At 41.6% G+C, this 17500-nt stretch overlaps 1 long non-coding RNA gene across 1 annotated transcript; it reads right to left on the reverse strand.

Moving 5' to 3' along the window:
• Positions 1–10482: 10482 nt before the first annotated feature.
• On the reverse strand, positions 10483–17160 carry LOC125028272. Its single transcript, XR_007115102.1, has 3 exons — positions 16958–17160; positions 13413–13686; positions 10483–10591 (listed from the first exon to the last, which is right to left on the reverse strand). It is a non-coding gene; the product is annotated as an uncharacterized LOC125028272 (long non-coding RNA).
• Positions 17161–17500: the final 340 nt, after the last annotated feature.

Genomic DNA, 17500 nt, shown 5'->3' on the forward strand with positions numbered 1-17500 from the left:
CCTCCTCCTCCTCCTCCTCCCCCCTCCCCCTCCTCCCCTCCTCCTCCTCCTTCCTCCTCCCCCCTCCTCCTCCTCTCCCCTCCTCCTCCTCCTCCTCCTCCTGCCGCGAAAAAGGACACACGGGCTTCTTAAATACGGGGATTTAAAATTTTTTATTATTTCCTTTCCCCTTTCCCCCCCTTCCCCCCTTTCCCCCTCCCCCCCCCCCCTTCCCTTTCCCTTCCCCCCCCCCCTTTTTGTTTTTATATCAGTCCTTCCCCTTTTTTTCTAAACCACATAACCCCTCCTTCCGCTCCTCAAAACCCCCCCTTTTCTACGCTCGCTTTTGGTTTTTCCTCTCTCTCTCTCTCTCTCCCCTTCCTTTCTCTTTTGGGTTTCTGTTCGGATAAATCACTCTCATTTTTCGCTCTGTCCTCTCTGTCTCTAAAACTTTACAATTTCCTTCCCCCCCCTCCCCCCTCCTCCCCCCCTCCCTCCCCCCCTTTCCCCTTTTCCTTCCTTCCTTCCTTCCTTTTTCCCCTTTCCTTTTTTTTTTTTCCTTCCTTCCTCCTTCCTTCCTTCCCTTCCCTTTCCTTCCCTTTTCCTTCCTTCCCTTTCCCTTTTAATTCCCTTTCCTTCCCCCCTCCCCCCCTTTCCCCCCCCTTCCCCTCCCCCCCTTTCCTTTTCCCCCTCCCTTCCTCCCTCCCCCCCCCCCCCTTCCCCCCTCCCCCCCTTTCCCTCCCCCCCTTTCCTTCCCCCCCCCCTTCCTCCCCCCCTTTCCCTCCCTCCTTCTTCACTTCCCCTTTCTCCTTCTCCTTCCCTTCTCCTTCCCCTTTCTTTCTCCTTCCCCTCTCTCTCTCCTCTTCCTATCCTCTTTTTCCTCTTCCTACCCCTTTTTCCCTTTTCCTATCCTCTTCTCCTTCCCCTTTTTCTTCTTTTTCCTTCTTCTTCTTCTTTTCTTCTTCTTCTTTTCTTCTCTTCTTCTTTTTCTTCTTCTTCTTCTTCTTCTTCTTTTTCCTTCTCCTTTCCTTCCCCTTCCCTTTCCTTCCCCCTTCTCCTTCCCCTTTCCCCCCTTCTCCTTCTCCCCCTTTTCCCTTCTCCCCCTTCCTCCTTCCCCTCCTCCTCCCCCTTCCCCTCCCACCCTCTCCTCCCTCCTCCCTTTTCTACCAAATGAGGGGGGCATACACACCTCCCTAATTGAAATCCGTTCAGTCTGTATTCACTGCCAATTTGTTTGTTTTTCTTCGAATTCAGGTGAAAGTATTTATCAAAAAGCGTCCACAGTGACCTTCTCAAAATACGTGTTCACTCTCATTTTCCATTTTCGTTCTCTCTTTCCTTCTTTTCTCGTTTTATCTGTTAGCTTTTCTTCGCCCCCCCTTTCTTTTCCCACCTTTTCCCCCTTTTTAAAAAATAAAAAAGGCAAAGAAAAAAGGGGGGGGTTTAAGAAAAAATCATAATAACAAGACAAATAAGACAAAAAGGGAAAGAAAAGGAAACAATAAAAAAACTTATACAAAAGTATAAAAATAAGACGAAGTAGGAAATAAAGGCAAGAAAAAGAAAAATGATAAAGCACGAAAAAAAAAAATCAGACAAAAAAACGAAAAAAAACAAAAACGAAAAAAGAGTTAGGAAAATAAGGTAGAAAGGGAAAAAAAAAAAGTAAAAAAAAAGCCCGCATTTAAACCTCTTTTCTTCTTCCCAACCCGCCTTCCCCCCTCCGCCCAGTTAAACAATTCCTCGCCCAACCTTTTTGCACATCTCCCCCTTTCCCCCATGTTACGGGGCTTGCGTCTCCCCCTTTTTCCCCCTATCCCCCAAACCCCCCTTTTCCCCTCCCCTTCTTTCTTTTTAAAACCCCTTTTCCCCTCCTCTTCCCTCCTCTCTCTCCCCCCTTTCCCCCCCTTTTTCCCCTTTTTTTCCCCCTCTATTCTTTTACTCTCCTCCTCTCTCTCTCTCCCCTTCCTTTTTCCCCCAAAAATTCCTTTCCTCCCTTTTCCCTCTTCCCCCCCCTCTTTCTCCCACCCCTTCTCCTTTTCCCCCCCCTACTCCCCCCTTCTCCTTGCCCTTCCCCTTCCTCTCTTTTCCCCCACCCCCCCTTTTCCAAATCCCCCTTCCCCTTTTCCACCCCCTACCCCCCTCCTTTTTCCCTTTCCCCCCCTCTTCCCCCCCCCCTTTCCCCCTTTCCCCCCTTTCCTTTTCCCTTTTCCCCCTTTTCCCCCCCCCTTCCCCCCTACCCCCCCTTTTCCCCCTTTCCCCTTTCCCTTTTCCCCCTTCCCCCCTCCCTCCCTTTCTCCCCCCCTTCCCCCTTTTTTCCCCCTACCCTTCCCCTCGCCCCCTTCCCAAACCCTACGTGACGGGTAGATAATTAACCTTTTTTCACACTGGGGGCCAACTGGTCAAAAAGGGTTAAAAGAATAAGGTAAAAAAAAGGTAATAAAGGGGAGATGGGGGGGTTTACGGAGGGGGAGATGGGATGAAGTTTGGGAGATGGAGAGGGAGATGAGGAGGGAAAGAGAGAGAGAGAAACAAGGAGAGAGAGAGAATTTTGGGGTGGGGAAAAAGGACGGGAAAAAAAGACAGGGAGGGGAAACGAACAAAAAAGGAAAGGGAATAGAAAAGGGCAAAAATAATTAAAATAAGGGGAAACAGCAGCATTTAAAGGCCTCCAAAAGGGGAACAAAAAATAAATATATCAATAAATAAACAATTATATGTAAAATGACGAGAATTTTTTATTCCCTTACGGGGCTGGGAGAGAGAGAGAGAGAGAAAAAGAGGGGGAGGGGAAGAAGGGGAGGGGAGAAGAGAGAAGAGGAAGAGAGAAAAAGAGAGAGAGAAGAGAAAAAAAACAAAAGGAGACAGAGACGAGAGAGAAGAGGGGAGAGAGAGAGGGGGAAAAGAGAGAAGGGGAAAGAGAGGGAAAAGAGAGAGAAAACAAGAGAGGAGAGAGAGGGGAAAGGGGAAAGAAAGAGAGAGGAAAAAAACAGAGAGAGAGAAAAGGGGGAGGAGAGAAAAGGGGAGAGAAGGGGAAGAGAGAGAGAGAGAGAAGAGAGAGAGAAAAACAGGGGAGGGGAGAAGAGAGAAGAGGGGAGAAGAGAGAGAAAGAAGAAAAGGGGGGAAAAACAGAGAGAGCAGAGAAGAGAGAAGGGGAGGAGAAGGGAAGAGCGGGAGAGAGAGAGAGAAAGAAGAGAGAGAGAGAGGGGGAGAAGAGAGAGGGGAAAAATTAGAGAGAGAGAAGAGACAGAAGAGAGGGGGAGAGAGAAGAAAAGAGAGAGAGGAGAGAGGGGGAAGAGAGAGAGAAAGAGAAAGAGAAGAGAGAGATAAAGGGGAAGGGGAGAGGGGAGAAAAGAGGGGAGGGAAAGAGAGAAAAGAAGAAGAGAAAAGGGGGGGGGTATAAAACAACGGGGGGTCCGCCCAGATTCGGCAGGGTCTAATTTGGGCCTTTTCCCCTTGGGAAACAAAATTACAACTCTCCCACATATGGGGCCTTTACGCCCCCCAAACAAAATTCATCTCACCTCCCCCCCTCCCCCACTCCCCCCCTCCCCCCTCCCCCCTCCCCCCTTCCCCCTCCCTCCCCCCCCCCTCCCCCCCCCACCCTCCTCCCCACAACCCCTCCTTCCCCCCCCTTCCCCCCCTTCCTTCCCTCCCTCCCCCCCCCCCCTTCCCCCCCCCTTTCCCTTCCCCTCCCTCCCTCCCCCCCCCCCCCAACCCACTCAAAACAATTGTCAACACTCTCGGGAAAAAAGCCTTTTAAAAAACGACCGCCTCGGGATTACATGATTAATCCTGCCCTATAATGTGGCGCGGGCCGTCTTGGCGCTTTTAATGACAAGCAAAAATTGGACTTCTGAAGAAAAGCCAAATTTTGGCCCGAGGGGGGGGGGGGGGGGGGTTTTTTGGGGGCCTTTCGTCGGGTGAATCTTTTGAGAAAAGATACAAATAAATGATGATAAAATAGCAAAGTAAAAAAAAGAGTTGGAAAGAGATTTAGAGAGGGGATATTGATAGACTGAGCCCAAAAATGGATAATAAATAGACAAACAAAAAATGGATAATAAATAGAAAAACAAAATGGATAATAAATGGCCCAGAGACAAAATTGGATAGATAAAGGGACAAGACAAAAGGGATAGATAAATAGAAAAACAGACAGTAGGGGGAGAAGGGGGGAGGGAAATGAAGAGAGATGAAAGAGAGAAAAAGAGAGAGAAGGAGAGAGAAGAAAAAAAGAGAAAGAGAGAGAAGAGAAAGAGGAGAAAGGGGGAGAGAAAGGGGAGAGAAAGAGGGAGAGGGGAAGAGGAGAGAAATAGAGAGAGAGAAGGGAGAGAGAGAGAGGAGAGAGAGAGAAGAAGAGAGAGAGAGAGAGGGGGAGAAAAAGGGGGGGGGGGGGAAAAAAAGAGAAAAGAGAAGAGAGAGAAGAGAGAGAGAGAGAAAGAGAGAGAGAAAAAGAAGAGAGAGAAAGGGGAAAGAGGAGAGAGAGAAGGGGAGAAGAGAAGAAAAGGAAAGAGAAGAGGGGAGAGGGGGAAGGAGAAGAAGGAGAGGGGGAAGGAAGGGAGAGGAGGGGAGAGAGGGGGAAGAGAGGGAAGGGGAAGGGGAGGAAAGGGGAGAAAAGGGAAGAGAGGGGCGAAAGAGACGAGAGGAAGCAGGGAGAGGGGAGGGGGCACTGGAGCCCCGGGAAATACCAACATAAAAAGGGGGAGCAAACAAAATAACTCGTAAACACATACATATCAATTACTTTAACTTTCTTTTTCAACAATCTTACAAATCTCACCTCGCTCCCCCCACCCCCCTTTCCCTTTCTCCCAAAAAAGGGGGGCCCCCTTCCCCTTTCCCTTTTCCCCTTCCCCCCCTTCCCACTGCCCCTACCCTTTCCCCCTAACTTCCCCCTCCCTTTAAACCCCTGCCTACCCTCCCCCAGCAAAGGGCAGGGGGAAAGGGGGAGCGGGGGCGCCCGTTTAAAAAAAACCCTGCGTCGCCCTTTCCTCGCCTAAAACCCTTTTCTGTCCTGTCGATTTTTTCCTCGCGTTTTTTCTCCTCGGACACGTCGGATGCGCAAAGGGAAGGGGAAAGAAGGGAGGGGAAGGAAGGGGAAGGGGAAAAGGGGGGGAGGGGGGAGGGGAGGGGTGGGGAAAGGGGGAAGGGGAAGGGGGGAGGGGAGGGGAAAAAAAGGAGGGGGGGAGGAGGGGGAGGTGGAGGAGGGGAGGGGGAGGAGGGGAGGGGGAAAGGAGGAGGGGGAAGGAGGGGGGAAAGGAGGAGGTGGTGGGGGGGAGGAGGAGGAAAGGAGACGGGGGAAGAGACAGGGGGGGGGGGGGGGCTCGAGGAAAGGAAAGGAGAAGAAGGAAGAGGGGAAAGAAAAAAAGAGGGGAGAGAGAGAGGAGGGGGGAGAAGAGAAAAAGAAAAGAGAAAGGGGAAGAAAGAAAAGCGAAGAAAAAAGGGCGAGAAGAGAAAACGAGAAGAAAAATCAAAACAAAAAAGAACCCAGGGGAGAGGGAAGGGGCGAGGAAGAGCGAGACAAGAAGGGTCACGTGGAGGACTAATGAGGCATATAACGGGGAAAACCCAACAAACAACTGTGCGTAAAAAAGGGGCCGGGGGAGATGGAGAGGGGATAAGAGAGAGGGAGAGCGCGGGTTCCCTCTGCCAGAAAGTGCCCAAAGGGAGGCTTTTTATCCCAAATTGCTTACCCCCAGGGGGGGGGTTCCAAAAACCCGGGGGTAATTTGTTTTCACGGGAAAGTAAGACGTCCTTCCTTGCGTGGGGGTTTTTAAATCGGAAAAAAGAGGAACCTTGTTATTTCATTGTTACCCTTTGGGTATTTTGCAAAAACCAACTTTATTGAATGGAATTGAGAATTACATCTTGAAACTTAATTGAATAAAGTAAATTAAATCTAAAAAACTTTATTTAAAAGAATCATGAAACAAATCTTGAAACTTTATTGAAGAGAATTATGAATTAAATCTTGAAACTTAATTATATAGGACTGAAAATTTAAAAAATTTTAAAAACTTTTTTTAAATGGAAATTTTAATCAAATTTTTATTGGGTTATTAATTAAAAATTTGGTAAAAGGAGGGGGGATTTAAAATTTTTTTTCAAAGCAAATTTTCCAAACCCTGTGATATTTTAAAAACAGGGATAGATTTAAAAAAAAAATTTCCCAGAATCACGGGGATAAAATTGTTAAAATTAATTTCCCGGAAGGCAAAAAATTTCTACTTTTTTTACGGAATCTATAAAACGAAGTTTCAGGGTTCCCCAGCAAAGATTGGCCCGTCAAAGGGGGCAAAAAAAAAAAATCCCGACCCTTGAAAAGCAGAAAAAAACCCACACCCCAAACACGTTTTCCAATTAACCTAATCCAAAAACCAAACTAAAAAACCCCAAAAAACTTTTATTCTGTAAAAGGGGAAAAAACCCAAAAAATTAATGGCACACTTTTTCCCCCGGACCAAATTTTGCCTTTTTTTCCCTGGGTTTCCCCCGGGACTCCCCCCTTTTTCAAAAACCTTTTGGGCCCCTTTCCACGGTCTGGTTATGTTTCCCCTGCCCTTTAAACCTCAAAATGCCCCCAACAGCCGCCCTTTTGCCCCTTCACAATCCAAACATCCCCCATATTGCCCCTGGGCGTTAAAATTGCTTATACTCCCCTTTACACAGCTGACCCAGCCCCTGAAAAATTGCCCTACCCCTAAAACCCCAAACCCACAGCCCAAAACATAATCCAATTTCCCTCACACCCCACACTCCCTCCAATCCCCGCCCAATACAACTTAAAAAACGCCCAAAGCCCCCCTACCCCCCGGGAGATCCTTCTAAAGCCCGGGGACAAAACCCGCGGGGGGCCCACCGTGCGAATTTTTCAGCTGGTGAACCCAAAGGGAAATGTGAGTGGGGCCGCGGTAAAAACCCACGAGGAAAGAAGCACAGCTCCTCTCTTTTGACCCGCATACTTGCCCCAACGAAAAAAGAAAGGGGGGAAGGAGGGAAGAGAGAGGAGAGGAGAGAAGAGAGAGGGGGAGAGGGGAATGAGAGAGAGAAGGGGAGAGAGAAGAGAATGGAGAGAGAGAAGAGTGAGAGAGAGGGGAGAGAGAGAGAAAGAGAAGAGAGGAGGGAGAAGAGAGGAGAGAGAGAGGAGAAAGAGAGAAGTGGGGGAAGGGAAGGGAAGAGGGGAAAGAGAAGAGAGGGAAAAGAAGGAGAAGAGTAAAGAGAGATAAAGAGAGAAGAGGAGAGAAGAAGAGGGAGAAGAGAGAAAGAGAGAAAGAAGAAAGAGAGAAAAAAGAGAAGAAAAGAGAGCCCCTTTTCCCCCTCCCCTTTCTCTCATTCCCTCCCTCCCCCCCCCCCTTTCCTTTCCCCTTCCCCCCTTTCCTTCCTTCCCCTTCCTTCCTTTCCCCCCTTCCCCCTTTCCCTTTCCCTTTCCCTCCCTCCCCCCCTTTACCCCTCCCTCCCCCCCCCCCTTCCCCCTCCCCTCCCACCCCTTTCCCCCCTTTCCCCCTCCCTCCCCCCTTTCCTTCCTTTCCTTTCCTTCCTTTCCCCCCTTTCCCTTCCCCCCCCCCCCCCCTTCCCCCCTTCCCCCCTTTTTCCTTCCCCTTTCCCCCCCTCCCCCCCTCCTTTTCCCTTCCCCCTTTCCTTCCCCCCCTTTCCCCACCTCCTTTTTCTACCCCCCCCCCCCCTCCCCATACTCTCATTCCCCCCCCCCTCCCTCCCCCCTTTCCCCCCTTTTCCCCTTTTTCCTTTCCCTTTCCTTCCCTCCCTTCCTCCCTCCCTCCCTCCCTCCCCCCCCCCCCCCCTCCCCCCCTTCCCCCCCCCCCTTCCCCCCCCCTTTTCCCCCCCCCAATACTCTCATTTTTCCCCCCCTTTCCCTCCCCCCCCCCCTTTCCTTTCCCCCCCTCCCTCCTCCCTCCCCCCTCCTACCCCTCTCCCCCCCCCCTTTTCCCCCTCCCCCATCCCCTTTCCCCCCCCTCCCCCTTCCCCTTCCTTCCCCCCTCCCCCCCTTCTTTTTATCCCCCCCTTTTTTTCCCCCTCTCTTTTTTTTTCTGGGCCCCTTTTCTCCCCCCTCTCGCTCCCCTTTTTCCCCTCTTTCCCTTTCTTTTTCCTTTTCTTTTTCCATTTTTTTTTCCCCCTTTCCTTTTCTTACTATTCCCAAAACTTTTTAATATTAGTTTTTTTGGGGGGTTTATTTAGGATATTGGTGAAAGGATGGGATTGGGGAGTGAGTGATTTGGGGGTGGTGAGTGAAGTGAGTGTTTAGTGGGGAGTAGTGAGATGATGAGGAGTGAGTGAGGGGATGAGGGGGTTGAGTGAGTGAGTAAAGTGAGTTGAGTGAGTGAGGGGGAGTGAAAATGAGTAAATGAGTGAGGGGTTGAGTGATGTGGGTGATGAAGTGATGAGTGAGTGAGTGAGGGAGTGGGGGGTGGGAGTGAGTAAATGATGAGGTGGGGATTTGAGGAGTGAGTGATGAGAGTGGTGAGTGAGAGTCAAAACCGATGACCTCATTTGATCACACTTGTGCTATGAGTACTCCTTCCTCTCTCCCATTGTCCCCCGGTGAGCTACTGCAAGATACAGGGCCACAATCACACCTCTCTCTGAGGGAACATGCAACTAACTTTCCTACTCGGCCTCCTGCTTTCGAGTCCTTTGCCAAAAATATCAACCAAAATTTCTGCAATAACTTGCCTCTTCTCTTTCACTCCAATGGTCTTATGTCTTCTACTAACAAAATTATCCTCTATATGAGGATCATTTGCTTCTCAAGGACTTTTCTAATTCTCCCTTATCACAAAGTCTGTTGGTGTTTTCTTGTGTGAGTCTGATTCCTTTAAGGATTGACTGATGAATAGATTCCTTTGCTTTGTTGCCTTGTGTTCCCCTTATCTTTATTACTGGGACTTATCCCACTCTCTCTCTCTCCTGTCTCCCCAATCTGTGCCTAGGGGTGACCAATCTAATTTATTCAACTATTCACGCATCATACCTGTTGTGGCTTTTTTTTTCTTTAAGTTCTTTCCTAATAAACTGTTTCTTCACCACCTCAACACTGATTTCCTTCTTTTAGACCAATGTCCCCCAGTGATCATCAGACTTCTTTCAACCCTGCATACAAGCATGTGTCTGTGTGCATGAGTATATTAAGAGTGTCTTAGTGTATGACTGTATGTGTGTGTGTGTTGGTGCAAGTGCAAATGTGTGATTCTGTGTTGGAAGGTGATGTTAATGCAAGTGAAAAGGTGAGTGTCTGTACTGAAGTGAGAGAACAATGGAGTGATTCACTGATATAGAGCACATACAAAGTAAATCCTTAGGACAATACATTTTGTAGACAGGCAAATAAACAGGCAAATGCTAGTCAGTAAGAATATCTACAGCATATGTAGCAGAAAGAGTGACAGGGTGGAGGTAAGGAAGAAAGCAGGTGAGGAGGATGCAGTAGGGGAAGAGAGCAAGACAATGACAGACTGTTCAGTGGCTGAACACATTAGTGTATGGATCAGAAACCACTCTAGCTAAGATTTAATATAACAAAAGGATGACTTCATGAATGAATGAAATGTCTACTCTTTGTTTTATCATTATAATCATCATTGCTGTGTATGTTTATATAAATAAAAATTGAGCAGTACTCTTGCTGCTGAAAATAATGTGATATTGAATCATTCATAAAAGAAACATTACACCAAAGAGTTACTACAAATGAGTGCATTTCACAAGAAAGGGATGCAGTTGAGTAGTTATAACTGAAAGCACTATTCCACATCACATCAAATATGACCATTCATTTCCGTGAAACATTTCATTAAATCTAGTTTCAGAATAACTCTGTAAAGATAACTAGTTTGGACATATTTAAAAGAGACAATATATGAAAGCAAGTAATAAGAAGCATACTAATGAGCAACTGCTTTCCTGAAAGCTTCATAGTTTGTGAAGAAATTACCCAAAATACAAATAAAACATCACTGTTAGATGGTGAAGATAATTATTGAGCAAAATCACTATGGCAAAGCAGAAATGTTATGAGAGAGAATGAATAACTCTCCAATACAAGGTAAGTAACTGATACTTCAGAAATATATAATACGGATGAAACTGAAATATTGAACATTCAATTATATATCCTGCGATGTGGAATTCAATCACCATATCTTTTCTAAAATTATATATCTTCAAATACTACTGCAGCCAAAGAAATATCAACCATAATAATAGCAAAGAAAAAACATTAATAACTAATAAAACTAATTAAAAAAAAAAAAAAAAAATCATGCCTGTAAGAAGTGTATTCACATTCACACAAAAAAAAGTACCCAAAGATAGGCCAAATCTGAGTATATCCTCTACACACAGAAACTGAAATCTTTGTGAAATAGAACACAAAATATTTACCTTTATACTATTACTTGTTGTCTTGCACAATCAACTAATAAAACTCACTCATTTTCAAATTGCTCTATTAATTCCCTGAAAAATATACAATACCACAACGCACACCATACCTGCGAGCTTTGCAGTGCGAGCCGCAGCTTATCCGCTAACTCTGATATCGTGGCGACTGGAGAGACACTCCGGTCTGGGAGACTTGCTAGCTCTAACTGAGTTCCTGTTGGAGATAACAGAATAATAATAATTTATCATATAACTGAATCAATAAAAGAGCAAACAGTCTGTGAGATCATTGCAAAGTCAAAATTAGTTCTTGTTATGCATCAATGTTATGCCTGTTCATGTATTAAAGAATTTATTAAACTAACTTTTTTTTTAACCCAATACCGCCGGGGAAGATGAATAAAAAATGGGAAAAATGCTGTGTTCATTTTCTATATTTTTTGTGAAATGTCTCTGCACATAGATGGCTATGCTAGTGCTTAGCCACAAAGGAGTCCATTAGTAGCCCTTGCGACCTTATGTGATTTGAATTGGCGGGAAAAACATATTTTTTACTAGTGCTATGAATATCGATGGTATTATTTTCATTATAAGCATTATAATTATTATACTGTTTTAAACATTAGTAACAGCAAAATAAGAGAACATAAAATATTTTCACAAATCAAAGAAAAGGGTAAACGGACGAGACAGGCAGTACTCGTAACTGGCTCATTGGTGACAGGTGTAGCCATCTATGTGTAAAAACAATCAAACAAGTAACTCACAGTGGGCATAGCATGTACGTACATGTCATGCCCATCGGCATTGGGTTAATAAGTGCAGAATGTATAAATTGACATAAAGTGATCTGCAATAAAAGAAACACAAAACAAAACAGCATTCTATGCGAGTAACAAACCAGTGTCCATGGAGACATGCATAGAGCCTGGGGAAGAAAATAATGAGGTTCCTTTAAAATTGTAAAAATAAGTATGGTTGGTTTTTTAATCTTCCATTTTCATTTTTTTTCCCTTATTTTCTTTTTGCTGTGCCAGTGACTTATTGGAACCTCAACATTTTTCTTTCCGCTCGGCCTATTTACTACAAAACTTGCAGGAAACCCTTACAAATAAATAATTTCACAAAAAAAGGAAATATCAAATATCAAATTTTGTTGACTGGTAAAAGGTGCATATATATATATATATATATATATATATATATATATATATATATATATATATATATATATATATATATATTTATATATATATATATTTATATATATATATATATATATATATATATATATATATATATATATATAAAGTATACACAACATCTTATCACATTCCATCATACCTGGCAGAATCCACCTGGCAGCCTGTAGAAAACGAGTATGATTACAAACATGTAAAAATTTCCATAACTGAGAATTCAACATGATTTTTTTTCAAACTCTCCTACTTTGTCAATTACCACAAGTGAAATGTCCTTAACAAACTACTAATATATCTGTATAATAATAGATAATAGATCATATAGCAACATAAGGCCTCGGAAATAACCGTGGAGCCATTTCGTTCCCCAATTCTTCTGACACACAGGCTAACCTTACATACCAACAATTATCATATAAAATAAATCTTGTGCCTGGATTTACAATAAAATCCAATGAATAAAACTGATCATCTAGCAAAAAGTAATAACAAAACTGACCATCTGGCTAATGTAATACTAAACTCAATAAAAAAAAAACAAGATAAACTATCTGGCACAGGTTAACACTGGAATTCAACATACCATAATCACTGACGGCTTTCATTGCAATTCTATGTGTTTGTGACGTCCCTGGGTAACCAATTAAGATAACAGCCTAGAGACACATGCCACAGTGAATGAAAATTCAATGTCCATAGACATATTTTTTTCATACTTTGACTGACATTTCTATTTTGCAAATTTTCCTAAATCAGTATGACTGCATTTCTACTTGAAGTACACTACTGCTTAACAAGAAAAAAATAAAAAAGAGTCTTCATCAATTTATTTTAACCACTATGCATTATAGTTTCAAAAGGAAATGTAAAACTATTTTTTCTGCTTATACGTGTGGACAAAGTGATGAGTATATATGCGAGTCATACTGATACTGTGATTTGCAGTTTTACAGTGTAATGCTTTATCACTCTATCATTTGCTGAATCACTCGTGACAGAGCTGTGTCACTGCTTAAATCTGGTGGGTAATTAACACATCAGAAGTGAAAATTAAAGAAAAAGATTGAAAAGGAAACAAAAAAATTTACTGGCCTACACATATTTTTATCTTGTTCATCGTTTTATCTCCAAGTTTGTTTTTCTCAACATTCCCTTTTATCTTCACTTGTTTCTGTCGTTTATCAATAAACTTGTGTACTCAAGGTCACACTTATCAACCCTTTTTTTCTTTCAGTATGTTGATACATGACCTCTTTATAAGGATCAGGGCCAGGTGTGTTGTAACTCATTCAATCAACTAATAAAATTTATATAATTCCCATTTAAGTAGAAGTCACCAAAAATATCCAATTCATGGCCCTCATTCTCCTGACCTAACACAACCATTGACTGAAACCATTTTACATGTTCATTTACACTTTAGTGAAAAAAAAGTAAACAACTTTGTTGTCACCTTATGATGTACTTGGGAAGTTTGTTTTGAAAAACACACACACAGACTCACACACACACATACACACACACAAAAAAAGAAGAAAAGGCAATTATTTTTTTTCAACAATTTGTGGACACATACAGATACTCAGACATATACATACATAACCATATATACATACAGTATAGATAAAAAAAAAAATAAATAAATAAAGATATATATAAACACATACATACCAATATATATACATACAGACATACAAATATATGAATAGATAACAAGATAGATATATACAAATAAATAGAAAGATTGGCAGTTAGAAAGACAGATAAGTATATAGATTCATAGATATAGACAGACAGATAAATAGAGATTTTCAATAATTATATTGCTCTCACCTGCTATAATTCCATCCATTTGCTGCAAAGCTGCCTCCAGCATCTTCGAAGCTTCAACACCGGGATGAAGGAGTTGAGCGCTCATCTTTAGGGTGATGTCTTCCCACTAAATCTACGTGGATTTCTGTCGCTCTGAACACTCACAGAGCTGCCTGTGTTTTGCAGGATACGAAAAGCTTCTCTCTTTTCCAGTGATCTGTAACCTTCTGGCTTTATAATACTATGTTGGCTTTTTTCTCGAGATGGCCATAGCTCCACTCAGTATACCCACACTCTGGAAAAAAAAAAATAGTTGATCTGATCATAATATGTTTTAGCTGCCTTGATATTCTGGGATTAAGTTTTGCCATCCACTATACATTTGTCATACAGAGTAAATATCCTTGTACTGATTTATAGGGAAGGTTTTGCTCGAATGTTTCAGGCTTGTTTTACTTATTCCTACTTAGACAATTAATATTGCAAAAATAGTAACATCAACTGAATAAACTTGTTATTGAAAAAAAAGAGTTAGGAATTTCCAAAGTAATAACACTGTTACTGCATACTTCAAACCAAGTCTGACAATGGCAGCACAAAATACTTAAAGATTTTTTGGAGCATGACACCTGAAATACAAAGATATTCACTTATCCAGAGAGATGTATCAAACACACATTTACACTAAAGCTATTCAATCTAACACTGTCATGCCAGGACCCTGTTAACTCAACTATTTATTATAGCTACTATGATTAATAATACAGGAAAAGCTACAATTAAAAGAAAATTGTATGGAAAAAAGAAAAAATGCACAGAAATTCATACACTTTGCCAAGAATATCAAGGACATTAATGGGACTGTTAAATATTGGGGGGAGGAGAAGGTTGGCAGAAGGACTGGTGTTGAATAACTGTACGCTTACAGAATCAACCATGGTAACTTACAGTGCCATGAAAGAAAATTACATAACAAAACAAGGGAAAAACAAACAAACAACATTCTATCAATAGTTTCTTAGCTTGCTAGATTGGAGAAATTAGATAATACTACTGCAAAACCCATTCTGCCTAAGGGTTTTTCTTTATTTTTCACTATGTGTATATCGATTTTCTGTATATTTTGGAGGGACAGAGTTTATGTGGATGCCTAAAGAGAGCTGTGGGAAGGATTTTGAGAGATTCTTTCTTTATCTCTTTTTGGCAATCAGAGTAAATAAATAACTTCTATCCTCTTTCTGGATGCTCAAACTGGTAATTGTTTAGAATACCTTCACATGATCAATCACAATGGGATGGATGGATTCTTCTCACCCTCTACTACCCATACGTGTTGCAGAACACCTCTCAACCCCTCCAAACCCCCACAATCTTGGCCCCAATAGCAGGGTAAAATATTAGTGATATAATGAGAATTAGTCAATATATAGACAAACGCAGGGGGCTCTGCCATTGGGAGGCCCTCATGCCACCCCCAAAACCTGCAATGAAAGATGAAGAATCTTCCATGTATTTGCAGCAGGATCGAGCAGACATGCGGAAGTGCCCAATGCGAGTCTGTCTTATGCTCCATCCTGCTGTATATACCTGGTGGTACCAGCCCCCCATGGTGGTTTGCAGGGGTTACACACACATATTGACCAATTCCACTGCATAATTTATATATATATATGGGTAGTAGAGAGTATGAGGAATCCATGGATACTACTATCATTGTGATTGGTTATGTGAAGGTATTCTGAATATTTTACCAAGATTAAAATCTGGCTGTACCCCTGGAATGCCAATAAAATTTCACACAATGGTTCAAGTCTCTTTCTACTTTGGAAAGTTTTATATGGAAAAAAAAAAAAAAAATGTTCCTCAGATTTGTATAGTATTAGTATATACATAACATATAAAAATGAAGGATGTCTGTAAGACTTCAGCATTCTTATTGATATTTCATAAATCTATCTCCCCATGCGAGTTGTTTTTCGGAGGGATATTTAGATATCTAGGTAAAACAAAAGAAAAATGGGAGAAAGATGCTTAATGACAAAAATTTTCTATTACATTTTTCTTGGAATTATTTCTACATTCACTTTGAGTATAATTTATTTTCTGCTGAAGCTTTTGGAAATCTAATTTTGCCATCAGAAAAATTAACTAAATACATTGACCCTCAGCACATTTTTTTTTTTTTAATATTTGTTTTCTTGTTTTGGTGATTTTTCTTTTTTCAATTTCATCTTTTGTTCCACAGAAACTCACACCAAACTAAGAAAAAATGTGACATTATATTATTCTTTCACACATAGAATAGAAAATCAAAAACTAGAAACAGTAAAAGCTATAGGTTATGAAGACTTCTCAAAACAACAATCAGCTGTTACTACTATAAATCCTGTTATGTGTGCTATATTGCCCGAAACATTTATTATCGTTCTGATTAAATTCCTATTATCTATAGCAATTCAAACTAACCAGCTTAGTCACATCATCTATTCAAGTGGCACTGAATCAAACAATCATAAGAGTGTCGATGCTTGCCGGTACAACAGCAAAAGCCAATAAAACACTCTATCATGCGTGTTTTAGGAAAACAGATAATGTAAAACCCTAACATTTTATTAAGTAAGGACCCATTGCAACTAGATTTTATTTGGCAAAGGTAGCATGGCATGACATTGCTCCAATCTAATTACTAACTATCATATACCTTATAACCTATATGATAAAGACAGTTAGGTTTGAAGAGCCTCATGTATGATTCATAAAACTACCAATTTGTATGATATTAATGTAATTTATCGATGCTTGTTGTCTTATGCTTACTGTTCAATTTACCTTGCATATTTCATGCCTACCCCAGTTATTGGGGCCATTATCATAACATGTGTTAGTCATTATTAACTAAAAACACCACAGAAGTACCTGTATAAATGGACACTGCACATCCTAAGCAGTCTATCAGTACCAATATCACTATTACTAGACTGAAGGTACTTCTCCTAATCAATAAATATTGGTAAATAATGTCGCACTTGCATCAATGCAGCTGATATTTCTCATATGCAAATAAATACACTCACATAACGACAATTTGTTATTAAGATTTATCACACATGAAAAAACTGAATACATATGTTCCAAAACCTCCCTTATCCTTGCATACTCTCTCACTAGGGATATAAGGTTCACCTGTTAGGTGTGGCTGACTATGGTAAGGAACCAGATTAATAATGAAGGCAATTTTGTGCAATGGATTAACTTTAATCAAAATCTATTGACAGTGCTCTAGAATCATCATCACTGAAAAAAGTCCTTTCAATCTGGGATCAAGATAACACCAATATTTATACAAAATGTTCACTTTCCTCATTTTCAGAACTTTAATCCCCTGTGTCATATCTCTTACATAAATATCTCTCTCGTCTCTTCTGACTGCTCTAAAACCAATTTCCTCCCACATACAGCCCACGATTTATAAAACACAATTAAATCAAATGATTTGATAAAGGTCAAATATACAATAAAGAGGCGAATTAAATATCTCATATAACGAAACTTTTCCTCACACTTACGTTCAAAAGTCTCAAAGAGTTCACCTGTCAAACGTTCACAGCCTTATCTGAATGTCTAGCACCTTTTGTGTCCAGTGGATTCTCCTTTTTATCATTCGAGGCACAAATTACAAAGAAAGGATAATATTTTGGGGTAAAAACAGCGCAATCCCCGATTTTTTTCATAAACTTCCGAAGAACTGAGTGATCCAAGACGGCCACCGGAAGCAATTTGTAAACAAACATTTCTTAATAAAATTTGCGGTAATATTATGCATGGCGTATTTCATTACTTTATTTACACTCAGAAGAGAAACTCATGGAATAATTTAATCATCTCAACATTATTCTATTAAGTTGACCGAATTTTGGCGGTACTAAATTATATTCATAAGCAGAAATTATTTAGAAATGTATGTCAACTGTTGCGCTTCTTCGTTCACATCCAGCAGAAGGAGCTCAACAAGTGATACCGAGATATGAAATATATAAACATGTTGATAACGTAATGTTCCTTAATTCATATAAATATACACATTTTACCTACAATTTTATATAGATTGA

Source organism: Penaeus chinensis, chromosome 8, assembly GCF_019202785.1.
Source record: "Penaeus chinensis breed Huanghai No. 1 chromosome 8, ASM1920278v2, whole genome shotgun sequence".
NCBI lineage: Eukaryota > Metazoa > Arthropoda > Malacostraca > Decapoda > Penaeidae > Penaeus > Penaeus chinensis.